Below are 13,785 nucleotides of genomic sequence, written 5' to 3'. Positions count from 1 at the left end.
CTGGGAACCTCCCTGTGCCCCAGGAGCCGCCCTAGAAAAGAGAAAAAGACAAAAAAAAAAAAAAAAAAAAAAAAAAAGAATCAGAATCTCTAGGCTGGGGCCCAGGCATCTATCCTTTTCAAAAACATTCTGGGAGTTCCCGTCGTGGCGCAGTGGTTAATGAATCCGACTAGGAACCATGAGGTTGTGGGTTCGGTCCCTGCCCTTGCTCAGTGGGTTAAGGATCTGGCGTTGCCGTGAGCTGTGGTGTAGGTTGCAGACTCGGCTCGGATCCCGCGTTGCTGTGGCTCTGGCATAGGCCGGTGGCTGCAGCTCCGATTTGACCCCTAGCCTGGGAACCTCCATATGCTGTGGGAGCGGCCCAAGAAATAGCAAAAAAAAAAAAAAAAAAAAAAAAAAAGACAGAAACAAAACAAAAACATTCTTATGGAAGCTGGGATGGAGAAGGAAGGAGGTCTTACCTGTGTATTTCTTTGCCCTCTCCTTCCTCCCCTCCTTTTATGATTCTTTGGGGATATTTCCAAGAGACATGGTCGCTAGGGTTATGGCTTCCTTGGAGGAATAGGTGCCCTTTGGGGTTCAATGACCGCTAGGTAAGGGGAGAGCCTACACCTTAAGAGGTCAAAGGGCAGGAAAGCTTTTTTTCTTCCATTTTGTTTGGGTTTTTTTGTTGTTGTTTTCTTTTTTTATAGGCACACCTGCAGTACATGGGAGTTCCCAGGCTAGGGGTCAAATTGGAGCCTCAGCTACAGTCTAACGCCACAGCCACAGTGACACCAGATCTACATTGCATCTTTGACCTATGACACAGCTTGCGGCAGTGCCAGATCTTTAACCCCGTGGGTCAGGCCAGGGATCAAACCCGAGTCCTCACAGATACTGTATCAGGTTCTTAACCTGCTGCGCCACATTGGGAACTCCTAGGAAAATGTTGAGGATGTTTTTCCACCATCGAAGGATGACCCTTATTCGAGCCTACCCATATCTCTTCTCTGGTGGCTGGACACATGTTAGCCCAGTCCCTCAGTCACATGTACACATTCCCCATGTCCCTGACTTGTCTGTCTGTCCCCATAAACCCAGAACATCAAGACCTTAAGGATGCTTAAAAAGAAGATGCTTGAAAACAAACCCAGTGAGGGAGTTCCTGACGGGGCTCAGTGTCAAAGAATCTGACTAGTATCCATGAGGACGCAGGTTCAATCCCTGGCCTCGATCAGTGGATTAAGGATCTGGTGTTACTGTGGCTGTGGTGTAGGGCAGAGGCTACAGTTCTAATCTGACTCCTAGTCTGGGAACCTCCACATGCCTTGGGTGCGGCCTAGAAAGACAAAAAAAAAAAAAAAAGAAGAAACTCAGTAAGTATGTATTCTCACATAAGTAGGATGAGCAAATTAATTTGTTTGTTTTTGTCTTTTTGTCTTTTCTAGGGCCACACTCGAGGCATATGGAGGTTCCCAGGCTAGGGGTCGAATCGGAGCTACAGCTGCTGGCCTACACCACAGCCACAGCAATGCAAGATCTGAACCACATCTGTGACCTACACCACAGCTCATGGTAATGCCGGATCCTTAACCCACTGAGCAAGGCCAGGGATCGAACCCACCACCTCATGGTTCCTAGTCGGATTCGTTAACCCCTGAGCCATGACAGGAACTTCCACAAATCAATTTTTAATATGGTTAGTTCTGATTAAGAAGATGTTCTGACCCGGGAAATAAAAGTAGAGAACCCAGGAGTTCCACTGTGGGTCACTGGGTTATGAGTCCTACTAGTATCCGTGAGGATGAAGGTTCGGTCCCTGGCCTTGCTCAGTGGGCTAAGGACCCAGCGTTGCCGTGAGCAGTGGTGTAGGTCGCAGAGGTGACTCAGATCCCGAGTTGCTGTGGCTGTGGTGTAGGCTGGCAGCGGTAGCTCCAAATCGACCCCTAGCTTGGGAACTTCCATGTGCCACGGGCTTGGCCCTAGAAAGAAAAAAAGAAAAAGACATTTTCACCCACAAAATAAAATGGGGAACCCTCCTGGAACTATTTCTTCACTCTTGCATATAACAGGAGGCTAAAATTCTCTGGAGAAATAGAACAGAGGTCTAATCCTTGAGATCTGGAGGATTTTTATTTGAAGAGTCTGTTGGGCGATATGCTTGAGAGCTCTTGGGTCTGAAAAGAAAGGCAAACTTGACATGTTTAAGGTCCCTTTTCTACAATGTCTCCTCTGGTTTGATCCTTGTGCCTCCGAGTGAGCTGCGCAGCCGTCTCCTTCATCAGGGGGGACACTTGACAAAGGAATTATTTCCTATCCGAAAAAGCCAAGTCAAGCTGCTAAAATAGAGTCAGGTTCATAATCCTTCCACCCTTTTTAAACGTGAGCATCGCGACTCACGGGAGACTGGATCCTGTCTCTGATTTGAATTAGCAAAGCATAAATTATAGCTCATTTTCTATTCCCTCCGTTCCCTCAAATGGATGATTCACAATCTTGGAGAGGCTCTGGCGAGTGGGTCGAGATGAAGAAGGGAGAATTCATCCTTCCAAAGAGCACAGCTGTCATTGTCCCCAAGTTCATTGCTTTTTGCCTGTAACGTTCTGTACCTGAGTGGTAGAAACACCTTGACCTTGACCTTATAACCGAGAACTACCAGCTCAAAACACAACAGCAAGAATAACATCGCGACAGGCATTCACTGGCCCCATTTATCTTTAGAAAACCCTGACGTCAGAGTTTCACGGCCACGGAAGAAGGTGGCCGTTCATTGGCAAGTTTCTGCAACTTTTAGGAGCCTCTCAGACCAAATTTCAAGTTCAGGAGAGGGTGGTCTGATCAGTCCACCCCCAGGCATGCAGAAGTTCCAGGGCCAGGGATCGAACCTGTGCCACGGCAGCGACCTGAGCCAGTGCAGTGAATGCCAGGTCCTTAACCCCCTGAGCTGCCAGGGAACTCCCTGAGAGTCTTCATCGGATCACTTCTTTCAAATGTCAATCCCTTGTCTCTTCCTTTCAGAGCCTTCCAGTCTGTCCCACCCCTTCCCATGTGTCCATCCTCTACCTTCATCCCCCCTCCCCCCCCAAAAAAAAGAACGTCTGTCTCACTACCATCGGAAGAAAGGTTTTATCCATGCCCCTCTCCTGGACAAGCAGCCTTACCCATCTGAACCTCAGTTTTTCTACCTCAAAAAATAAGCATATTTAATCCCTACTGGATCACCACCCAGAGTTACTGTGATAACCCTGGGTGGTAATTAATTAATGACCATCTAATTAATAGACGGAAGATATTTAAAAATAATGAAGTGCTTTATTGACATACTGGATAGTGAGGATGATGGCAGCAATGCTGATGATGATTGAGAAGAAGATGATGCACAGTTCCCGTCAGGGCGCAGCGGAAACGAATCCGACTAGGAACCACGAGGTGGCGGGTTTGATCCCTGGCCTCGCTCAGTGGGTTAAGGATCTGGTGTTGCCGTGAGCTGTGGTATATAGGCCGGCAGCAACAGCTCTGATTAAACCCCTAGCCTGGGAACCTCCACATGCCACGGGTGTGGCTCTAAAAGGACAAAAGACAAAAAAAAGAAAAAAAGAAAAAAAAGTGATGAAAGTATCGAGGAGGTGGGGAAGGAAGGAGCTTCTTGATAGCTCTTCTGGAACAACATGCCTCGATGGTGTTTCAAGGGTGTGTCTTTACTCAGACTGGACCACGATGTGAGTGCTAGGAGGGAGGAAACAGCATTGACTTTGCTCTGAGCTAACCACGGCCAGAAGAAAAGCCCCCTATAAATAGCTCAGAACTGGCTGGATTTCTGGCATTTAAATGCGAAACCTCCCCCCTACCCAGGTCAGGCCCCTCCCCCGACCCCCCAACTCCCACCCCCAGCCCATATCCAAACAGGTTCTCCTCACTGTCGCCTTCCTCTTGCTCCTCTGCTCAACATTCTTTTGTTATTATTATTGCTTTTTAGGGCCACACCCAAGGCATATGGAAGTTCCTAGGCTGGGGGTCCAATCAGAGCTGTAGCCGCCGGCCTGTACCACAGCCACAGCCATGCCAGATCTGAGCCACGTCTGCAACCTACACCACAGCTCACAGCAATGCCAGATCCTTAACCCACCGATCGAGAGACTGGGATTGCACCTGCATCCTCGTGGATACTAGTCGGGCTCATTACCGCTGAGCCACAGTGGGAACTTCCTCAAGGTTCTTTAGATGCCACAAGGCACTGAGACTCATGCACAAAGGGGGCAAAACAGATCCTCTTGAGATAGAAATGGGTGAAGTCTGCAAGCTTCTGGGCTCTGAATTCTTTTTTTTTTTTTTTTTTTTTTTTGCTTTATAGAGCTGCACTTGTGGCATATGGAGGGTTCCCAGGCTAGGGGTCCAATCAGAGCTGTAGCCGCCAGCCTGCACCACAGCCACAGCCATACCAGATCTGAACCATGTCTGCAACCTACACCACAGCTCACGGGCAACGCCAGATCCTTAACCCACTGAGCAAGGCCAGGGATTGAACCCGCCACCTCATGGTTCATAGTCAGGTCCGTTAACCACCGAGCCATGACGGGAACTCCTGGGCTCTGAATTCTTGACTCCAAAATGTTTACCTGGAAGACAAGAAGCTTAAGAACAAGGGCAGGTGCTTGGGAGGGGATCTCTTATGTTTCTGGAGACAGAGTAGGCAGAGGGACCGCCTCGGGTTCTTGGGGTAACGAATTGGGGTGGGGAGAGATGTGTTCATGTGATTTCTACCTTATGAAGGGGGGTAAGGATGTATCCTTTGCAGACAGAAGAGCTACTTGAAACTGCTTTTTATAAATTGCAAAAATACATTATTTCAAGGTAAGAGTAGTACATCCTCCATCAACAAGGCAAGAAATAAAGGCCAAGAAAATGCATGACGTGGGAGTCCACAGAGGGTAGATGGGCAAGCATCTTGAGTGTCCCTGGATACGGGAAAGCTGTGCTCTAGAGTCAGCGTCTTTCATTCAGGCTTTTATTCCACACTTATGTGTAGAGTGACCAAGGGGAAGTTGAAAGGGAGATGCGAGATGGAGTTCCCGTTGTGGCTCAGTGGTTAACAACGAATCTGACTAGCATCTGTGAGGATGCAGGTTCGATCCCTGGACTTGCTCAGCGGGTTAAGGATCCAGTGTTACCGTGAGCTGTGCTGTAGGTTGCAGACACAGCGCGGATCTGGCGGTGCTGTGGCTGCAGTGTAGACCAGCTGCTGCAGCTGCAAATTAACCCCTAGCCTGGGAACTTCCATATGCTGTGGGAGTGGCCCTGAAAAGCAAAAAAAAGAAAGAAAGAAAGAGAGAGAGAGACGCGAGAGAGCTGAGATGATATGCCTTGATGGGGCTCCCAGCCTAGTAGGGAAGCTGGACACGGGTGAAATGAAAAACATAGGAAAAAGTTTACACTAGAGGTTCCCACTGTGGTGCAGTGGGCTAAGACTCTGACTGCAGCTGCTCCAGGCCCTGCAGAGGCAAGGGTTTGATCCCCAGCCCAGTAGAGTGGGTTAGGATCAGGCATTGCTGCAGCTGTGACCTCACGTGGCATAGGTCAAGGCTGCGGCTCAGATTCAATCCCTGACCCAGGAACTTCTATATGCCATGGGTACATCCATTAATAAAAAAAAAAAAAAAAAAAAAAAAAAAGGAGTTCCTGGAGTTCCCATTATGGTGCAGTGGAAATGAATCCAACTAGGAACCAAGAGGTTTCAGGTTCGATCCCTGGCCTTGCACAGTGAGTTATAAGGATCCGGCGTTGCTGTGAGCTGTGGGGTAGGTTGCAGAAGCGGCTGGGATCCTGCATTGCTGTGGCTGTGGTGTAGGCCAGCAGTTGTAGCTCCAATTGGACCCTTAGCCTGGGGAACCTCCATATGCTGCGAGTGCGGCCCTAAAGAGTAAAAACAAATAAATAAATAAAAATAACAAAGGAGTTCCTGCTGTAGTGCAAGGGGAGCCGTGGTGGCATCTCTGGAGCAGCGGGACCCAGGTTCTCTCCCCAGCCGAGCACGGTGGGTGAAGGATGTGGCTGAAATCAGATCCCTGGCCTGGGACCTCCATAGGCCACAGGGCAGCCCAAAATGAAAAAGAAAAAGAAAAATTGCACCGTGATGAGCAAGGATGAGGTACAGGATGCTACGGAAACATGAAATTGGGGGCGGTGGTAATAACTAAGGCAAAAGAAAGACCACCAAGTCCTTGTGGCTTCTAAAACCCCCTCCTCAGCAGCATTTTGCTTCATCTCAAATCATCAAACTCTTCTTGGGCTTCGAAACTAGGCCAAAGCACAAAGAGGTAGACACCCGCCAAAAAAACACAAAAAATAACAAGATTGGATAAAGACGGCTCTGAGGCAGAGAATTTTGGGGACAGGAAAGAAATAGGCCTAAGGGATCTTACTGTCAAAAATCATCTCTTCAGAGTTCCTGTTGTAGCTCAGCGGTCAAGAACCCAACTAGGATCCATGAGGACGAGGGTTTGATCCCTGGCCCCCGCTCAGTGGATTAAGGATCCAGCCTTGCTAGGAGCTGTGGCGTAGATTGCAGATGTGGCTCTGATCTTGTGTTTGGCTGTGGCTGTGCTGTAGGCTGACAGCTTTAGCTCCCATTCAACCTTTAGCCTGGGAACGTCCGTATTCTCTGGTTGCAGCCCTAAAACACAAAATAAATAAAGCAAGAAAAAGCTCTTCTCAGAACTTGCTCTGTCTTGTCTTTCAACGACTCTGGTCCAGCCACGAATCGGGCACATAAGTCCTGCTAGAGACACCCCGCCACACCTGGCTAGAATTTCCTTGGCATGGTCTAAGGCCACGGTCAAATGACCACCCTCTTTCCTTGGCTCTCAACTATGGTGGAACCCCACAGCCAGAAGGAATCCAAACCCACCTTTTCTGAAAACGGAACAGAATCAATACCAGTCCAAAGGAAATACACACGCACTCAGAAATCTTAGGTTAGATTTTTTTTGTCCTCTAGGTCAGGGATGGCCAACAAGTCTTAGCCAGTATCTTACAGACGGGAACTGTGATGGGACTTTCAGAGACTTTAAGTTGTGCAGCCGCGTGATGGTTGAAGGAAAATTGCAGCCCAGGTTGCTGCCTTGGGGACTGTGGAAGGCAGAAGCCCCCATTACAGCCTGTCCTACATAATAGCAGGAAATATGATTTCAAAGGGTCTTTTCATAATCTTTTCTCTAAGGCCTTTCCTGAATAGCTCTGATTCCATCCAATCACGCTGGACCACTTGGAACAGGATGATTTTAAAACAGGAGATGAATGACCAGTTAGCAGCTCATCCTTGAGGCCGTGCTGGAACAGTCTGTTGTGTTGGCAGCGGCGGCGGCAGGTGGTGGGGGCGAGAGGGGCGGGTGGGGGGCGTCGATCTCCGTCACAGCTTCTTTCTGGCTCTGAGTGGACCCATAACACCCTGTTCTTGTGACAATTGCAGGACAGTAAGTAGGACAAAATGTGAGACGAGGAGCTCCTTTGGTGGAGCACATCTCACTGACCAACGTCAAGCAAGCTTGAACCCATTTTCTGGCTCTTGGTCCAAAATAAAAAAAGATCTACCTTCACGGTGAGCAGTCTCAGAGCATCAGATCTCTTGTCTCAGCCACCCGGCCCCAGAAGTACGTCCCAGTAGGTTTCCTAGCTAGATCCTTCCCTAATTAATTCCTTTTTTAAAAAATTGTCTTTTTAGGGCCACCCCCCAGCACATGGACGTTTCCCAGGCTAGGGGCTGAATGGGAGCTAAAGCTCCTGGCCTAGGCCCACAGCCACAGCAACACCAGATCCAAGGTGAGTCTGCACCCTGCACCGCAGCTCATGGCAACACTGGATCCTTAACCCACTGAGCGAGGCCAGGGATCGAACCCTGGTCCTCATGGACTTGTCAGGTTTGTTACTGCTGAGCCACAATGGGGACTTCTCCCTGATTGATTTCTTGCCCTTTGCTCTTATCATCCAGCCCCCTCCTACCTCACTGTTTCTGCTGAGAGACGTCTTCCCTTAACAGAGATGCTGGATTATCTTTTGCATATGCCTAGGGAACCTGGGTCCTGCAGCTTCAGGGCAGGCTATTCTGAGAGGGAAAAAAGAAAAAAAAAAAAAAAAAGCAGTGGAAAGTCAGGAGCAATCTTTAGAGGGGCTCTGAGAACTAGAATAATGGATGCAGGAATCCAGGTTCAGACTAATTAATAAAGACATTAGGCGTCAAGAATCCTGTCCTACTTAGGTCTTCACTTTAGAGACACACAATTAAGAAGCATCTTGTCTCGGAGTTCCCGTCGTGGTGCAGTGGTTAATGTATCCGACTAGCATCCATGAGGTTGCCAGTTCGATCCTTCGCCTTGCTCAGCGGGTTAAGGATCCGGCATTGCCATGAGCTGTGGTGTAGGTTGCAGACGCGGCTCCGTTCCTGCATTGCTGAGACTCTGGCACAGGCTGGTGGCTATAGCTTCAATTAGACCCCCTAGCCTGGGTATCTCCATATGCCATGGGAGCGGCCCTAGAAAAGGTGAAAAGACCAAAAAAAAAGAAGCATCTTTTCTCACTTAAGGTAACAGGAGAGACATGCTCCCAGCCTGTGTCTACTGACTTCTAGCCCAATGCACTTTCCACTACGCTCACATCAGAGATAAAGGAGACAAACTGAGGGTATTCAAAGTAGCTTTGCTGGAGTTCCTGTTGTGGCACAGTGGTTAACGAATCCAACTAGGAACCATGAGGTTGCAGGTTCGATCCCTGCCCTTGCTCAGGGGGTGAAGGATCCCGCATTGCTGTGGCTCTGGCGTAGGCTGGCGGCTACAGCTCCGATTAGACTCCTAGCCTGGGAACCTCCATATGCCACAGGAAGGGGCCCTAGAAAAGGCAAAAAGACAAAAATTAATAATAATAATAAAATAATAAAAAAATAAAGTCTCAACTTGAGAGGGCAGTCAGTACGAAGCTTTTTTTTCCTTTTGACCGTGCCCTCAGCATGTGGAAGTTCCCAGGCCAGGGATCAAACTCTTGCCACAGCAGTGACCCAAGCTGCTGCAGTGACACAATGCCAGATCCTTAACCCACTGCACCACAAGGGAACTCCAACATTAAGCTTTTTGAACATTTCTAACTAACTTTCTTTTTTTGGTTGTGTTTTATCTTTCCCTGCCTGGGAGAAACACAAAACCCCCTGGTGGGGAAAAGGGGAATGAAGTGAGCTGGAATTGCAGGATGAGGTTGGAGTCAGGTTGAAAAAAATGGCAAACTGTGGTTCTTGAACCACATGCCTTGATGGTGAGTCCACAAAGGCAAAGCTGGGACAGCACAGGGCAGCTTTCACACAGCTCTGTGCTGGATGGAAGGATTTAGTCTTTTTTTTTCCTCTCAAAAATATTCAAGAACCCCAATCCCCTTGGCAGATCCACCTCTGCCATATTTTTACTTGCAACTCAATTACACCAGTGTCTCTCTAACAAATGATATCTCCCCTTAAATGTACATGTCTTTAGGGGATGAGCTTTTGTCACTAGTTTGTTTCTAAGATCATAGGAACAGCCTTGGGAATGATAAAAAAAATATCTATAATAAATGGTATAAAGAAAAAAAGTGGTGTGTGTTCTTTTCGATAACGCATGGAAAAAGCGATATTTAGCAATCACTTTGCTTCCTTCTCTCCCACGAGAAAAGAGCAAGTACCATTTGAGATGAGGGCTGCAGATTCCACTGTGGCTTTGACGATCCAAGGCGAGATTTTGTGATGGCGTCTTCTCTCCGTCATTGAAAGAAGAAAAGATTTTTTGGTTTTCATCCCAGTAGAAGGGGTGCCAGCGAAGAGGCTCTGCTTCTGGGATTGCTTGGGGGAAGGGCTTTGGGAATAAGGGCTTTCATTACTCTGACCATCCTGCTGAGAGGAAGGAAAAAGCAAACACCAAAACGGGGACTGTTTATGCCACAGGCAGCACATCTGAGCACAGCGTCTAAATCATAGACTCGCAGACCAGTCCCCAAGCCGAGATGAATCCCATCATCCATTTATTCTGCTCTGGTGCACTTGGCAGAGGATGCAGATTGGGGTCTCTATAAATTTCCGGTTTCTAACCACAGCTAGGTTCTCAGTTCTGTTATTCATTCCTTTTATTTCTCCCTGGGCAGCTCTTTTTTTTCCCCCCCTGGTCCCTTGAATTTGTTTCATGGATTGTAACCAGGCGAGTGCCCTGTGAGGTTCCTAGGCACACGCGCCTTTCTGGGTCCTCCGTGGCTTCTTTTTAGGGAATAAGCCTCAGCCTCCGTGACCTTCCCTGAGGTCCAAAGGGCAGCTGCTAATCAGAGAAGGGAGGGGATGCAGACACCAGGGAGGAGCCATCAAGAGACAATAGTGCAGCCTTGGGGCAGGGTCCTGGTTCCTCCTCAAGGAATATACAGAACAGTATCTTTGAGCCTTTCTGCGGGACCCAAACCCCTCCAACAAAAGGAAGAACAACTTGATGAGTCATTCTTCATTCTGGGAAGAAGGAGGACCACCAGAACCAGTCCTGGGACCACTAAGCACCAGTTTTGAAAGACAACACAAGCTTGCCTCTACCCTGGTCCTTACCTATGGCCCTAATCCTGATTCCACTCCCCAAGCTATAAAACCACCCCTCCAAAGAGGACACAGTGTTTAAGGCTTTAGGCTGCGGTGGCTCCCTTTGCCTGGCATAGCAATAAAGCGATCTTTTTCTCCTTCCCCCCAAATTCTGTCTCTGCGTTTTTATTCGGCAATTGCAGACAGAGGCCAAGTTTCAACAACAAAGATTTCCACCTTTCCTCAAGCTTGCTCTCCCTATCCGGAAGTCCCCCCACCCACACTTGGTTCTATTGGCCAAGGGGGTTGACGTCATAGAGAAAAATCAACGTCCTGCCTCTCGGCCTCCCGTTGGACTTGCCTCCCCTCATCCATCGGATGTAAACAATGACAGCGCACACCTCACAGGGTGGAGAGAGGACTGAGATGATACAGGCAGGGAATTTAAGAGGGGGCTGGAGAAGAGAGAGCTCAATAGACTTGCTACGATTATCATTATTATAATATTTATTATTATAGACTACTAGCTATTTTGCGTCCTTAATTCCTCCACCCATATGTCTCATCATTTTCTACTTTTGCATGGAATCCTAACTTTTTTTTTTTTTTTTTTTTTTTTTGGCTGTATCCATGGCATGTGGAAATTCCTGGGTCAGGGACTGAATCCAAGCTGCTGCAGTGACAATGTCGGATCCTTAACCCACTGCACCAGAAGAGAACGCCTTGAATCCTCAACTCTTAACCTCTAGGATCATGTGCTTTATTCATTTAACCCCTGCTTTACTGGTCTTTTTTTTTTTTTTTTTTTAATTTATTTAGGGCTGCACCTGCAGCATATGGAGGATACCAGGCTAGGGGTCGAATTGGAGCCACAGCTGCTGGCCTACACCACAGCCACAGCAATCCAGGATCTGTGCCAAGTCTGCAACCTACACCACAGCTCCCAGCAACGCCAGATCCTTAACCCCCTGAGGGAGGCCAGGGATCGAACCAAAACCTCATGGTTTCCTAGTTGGATTCGTTTCTGCTGCACCACGACAGAACTGCTCTTCACTGGTCTTTATATTTAATGTTAATCTATTACAATTCCTCTCTCCTTGTTCCCTGAAAGAATTCAAACAAAAGACACAGAGCAGTTTCAAGAAGCAGAAATTTAATTAAGCAAAACAAGCTACAGCACACTCCTTAGAGATGAGAGCGGACTGTCTGGCTGGAAACCAGAAGAAGCTCAGCAGCGGGGCAAGGGCTGGTTTTTCAGAGTCATAGAAAGTCCCTCCCTGTGTCCTGCTTCATTTGATTGACAAGGTGATTGACAGCTTTCGGTCATAGAAATTTTCTCCTTGTGGGCAGGCACTTACTCATTAACACCCAAGTGAAAACCACAGTGGGGGTGGGGGTGGGGCAAAACCTGCCACGCTTCTTTATTATAAATGCAGCATAATGAACCTCGAGTCATTTTGGCATCACCTCTTAGGTCTTGGTGCATGTGTGCCAACCATTGCTGGGCAGTTTGGAAAGCCCAGCTGTGTTTTTGGGACCTGATAAGGCTGAGAACGTGCAGGTTCGATCCCTGGCCTCGCTGAGTGGGTTAAGGATCCAGCATTGCTGTGAGCTGTGGTGTAGGTCACAGAGGAGACTCGGATCTGGTGTTGCTGTGGCTGTGGTGTAGCCTGGCAGCTGTAGCCTGGGAACCTCCGTATGCTGTGGGTGTGGCCCTAAAAATAAACAAATAAATAAATAAATGCCATTCTCAGCCTTCATCTACATAATCTCTCTTTAGCGTTTGACACTGTTGGCCACTTCCTTGCTCCATGAAGCACTCCTGCTGTCATATCATTCCATATGGTATCATACGATATCACTTCCATATCATTCTTCTCTCCAATACTTGTCCCATCTCTTCCTATGTCTTTCACAGACTCTCTCTTTTTTCAATGGTGGAGGTTGCTCTGCTTGGTTCAATTCTCAATTTTGTGTATATTCTGGAAGATCTCTTTTACTCCCATGGTTTCAACAATACATCATAATCTGCCTTCTAAAACTATAGTATCAATGGCCATGATGCTTGTGACAGATGTTGTTGATACCCTATCCAACACTTCTCTCTTCCCCTTTTCCCTGATAACAGAACCCTGGTTTAGTTCTGGTAAGAAGTAGCAATAGGTACATGGAAGGTGGACCTCTTCCACAACCCACAGGATGAACCATGACCAATCTAAGCAATTCCGCTCACTTAATGCCCCATGGCCAGGAGACATGTGCTCCTCTTTTGGCCAGTGGGACTTGAGTAGGGGACTGCTCAGGACTTTTGAAAAACATAATCTTTAAAGATTTTTTTACAATAGGTTAGGACAGTAATCCTTTTTTTTTTTTTTTCTTCTTTTTTTACTGCTTTTGAATGCTGTTTTGAAAGGATGACAGATTTAGAGTTGTGGCAGCCATATTGTAACCATGAGGGAAAGAAACAAAGCCAACACTGAGGATGTTGGAACAGGACTGATGAAACATCTTCATGACTTGAGACTCCTGTAATTGTGTGTAACATTTTTTGCATATTAAAGCATCCTAAATTATACACCCCTAGCATCCACGGAGCAAGAAAGAGAATACCTGCATCAGCCCACCTCAGTGTTTGAGAAATCACCATGACCTCAGGATGCTAACTAGAATCATGGAGATCTTGGAGAGACAGCAGTAAATGATGGCTTGACGTGAGATCTTATTCTCTGCTCCAACCTGGGCAGCTGGAATCCTAGCCACTAGATTAGCTAGAGGCTAAAAGCAGAATTGCCCTGATTCTTGCCTCCAGTTGAAAACAAGAATGCTTCAAGGAGGCAAAGACTGTAAAAATAAGTATAAAGTTTGTAGTTAGAAACACACTACAACTGGAGTTCCTGTCGTGGCTCAGTGGTTAACGAATCTGACTAGCATCCATGAGGACACAGGTTTGATCCCTGGCCTTGCTCAGTGGGTTAATGATCTGGCATTGCCTTGGGCTGTGGTGTAGGTCGTAGACACAGCTCAGATCCTACCCTGCATTGCTGTGGCTATGGCGTTGGCTGGCAGTTACAGCTCCTATTTGGCTCCTAGCCTAGGAACCTCCATATGCCATGGGTGTGGCCCTAAAAAACAAAGAAAGAAAGAGAGAGAGAAAGAAGGAAAGATAGAAAGAAAGAAAGAAAGAAAAGAAAGAAAGACCCTATGACATGTGGGGGAGCACACAGAGAAGGAGTCTATCT

This window comes from Sus scrofa, chromosome 3, assembly GCF_000003025.6.
Source record: "Sus scrofa isolate TJ Tabasco breed Duroc chromosome 3, Sscrofa11.1, whole genome shotgun sequence".
Taxonomy (NCBI): Eukaryota; Metazoa; Chordata; class Mammalia; order Artiodactyla; family Suidae; genus Sus; species Sus scrofa.
The sequence above is the reverse complement of the archived record's forward strand: the minus strand, read 5'-3'. Positions refer to the sequence as shown.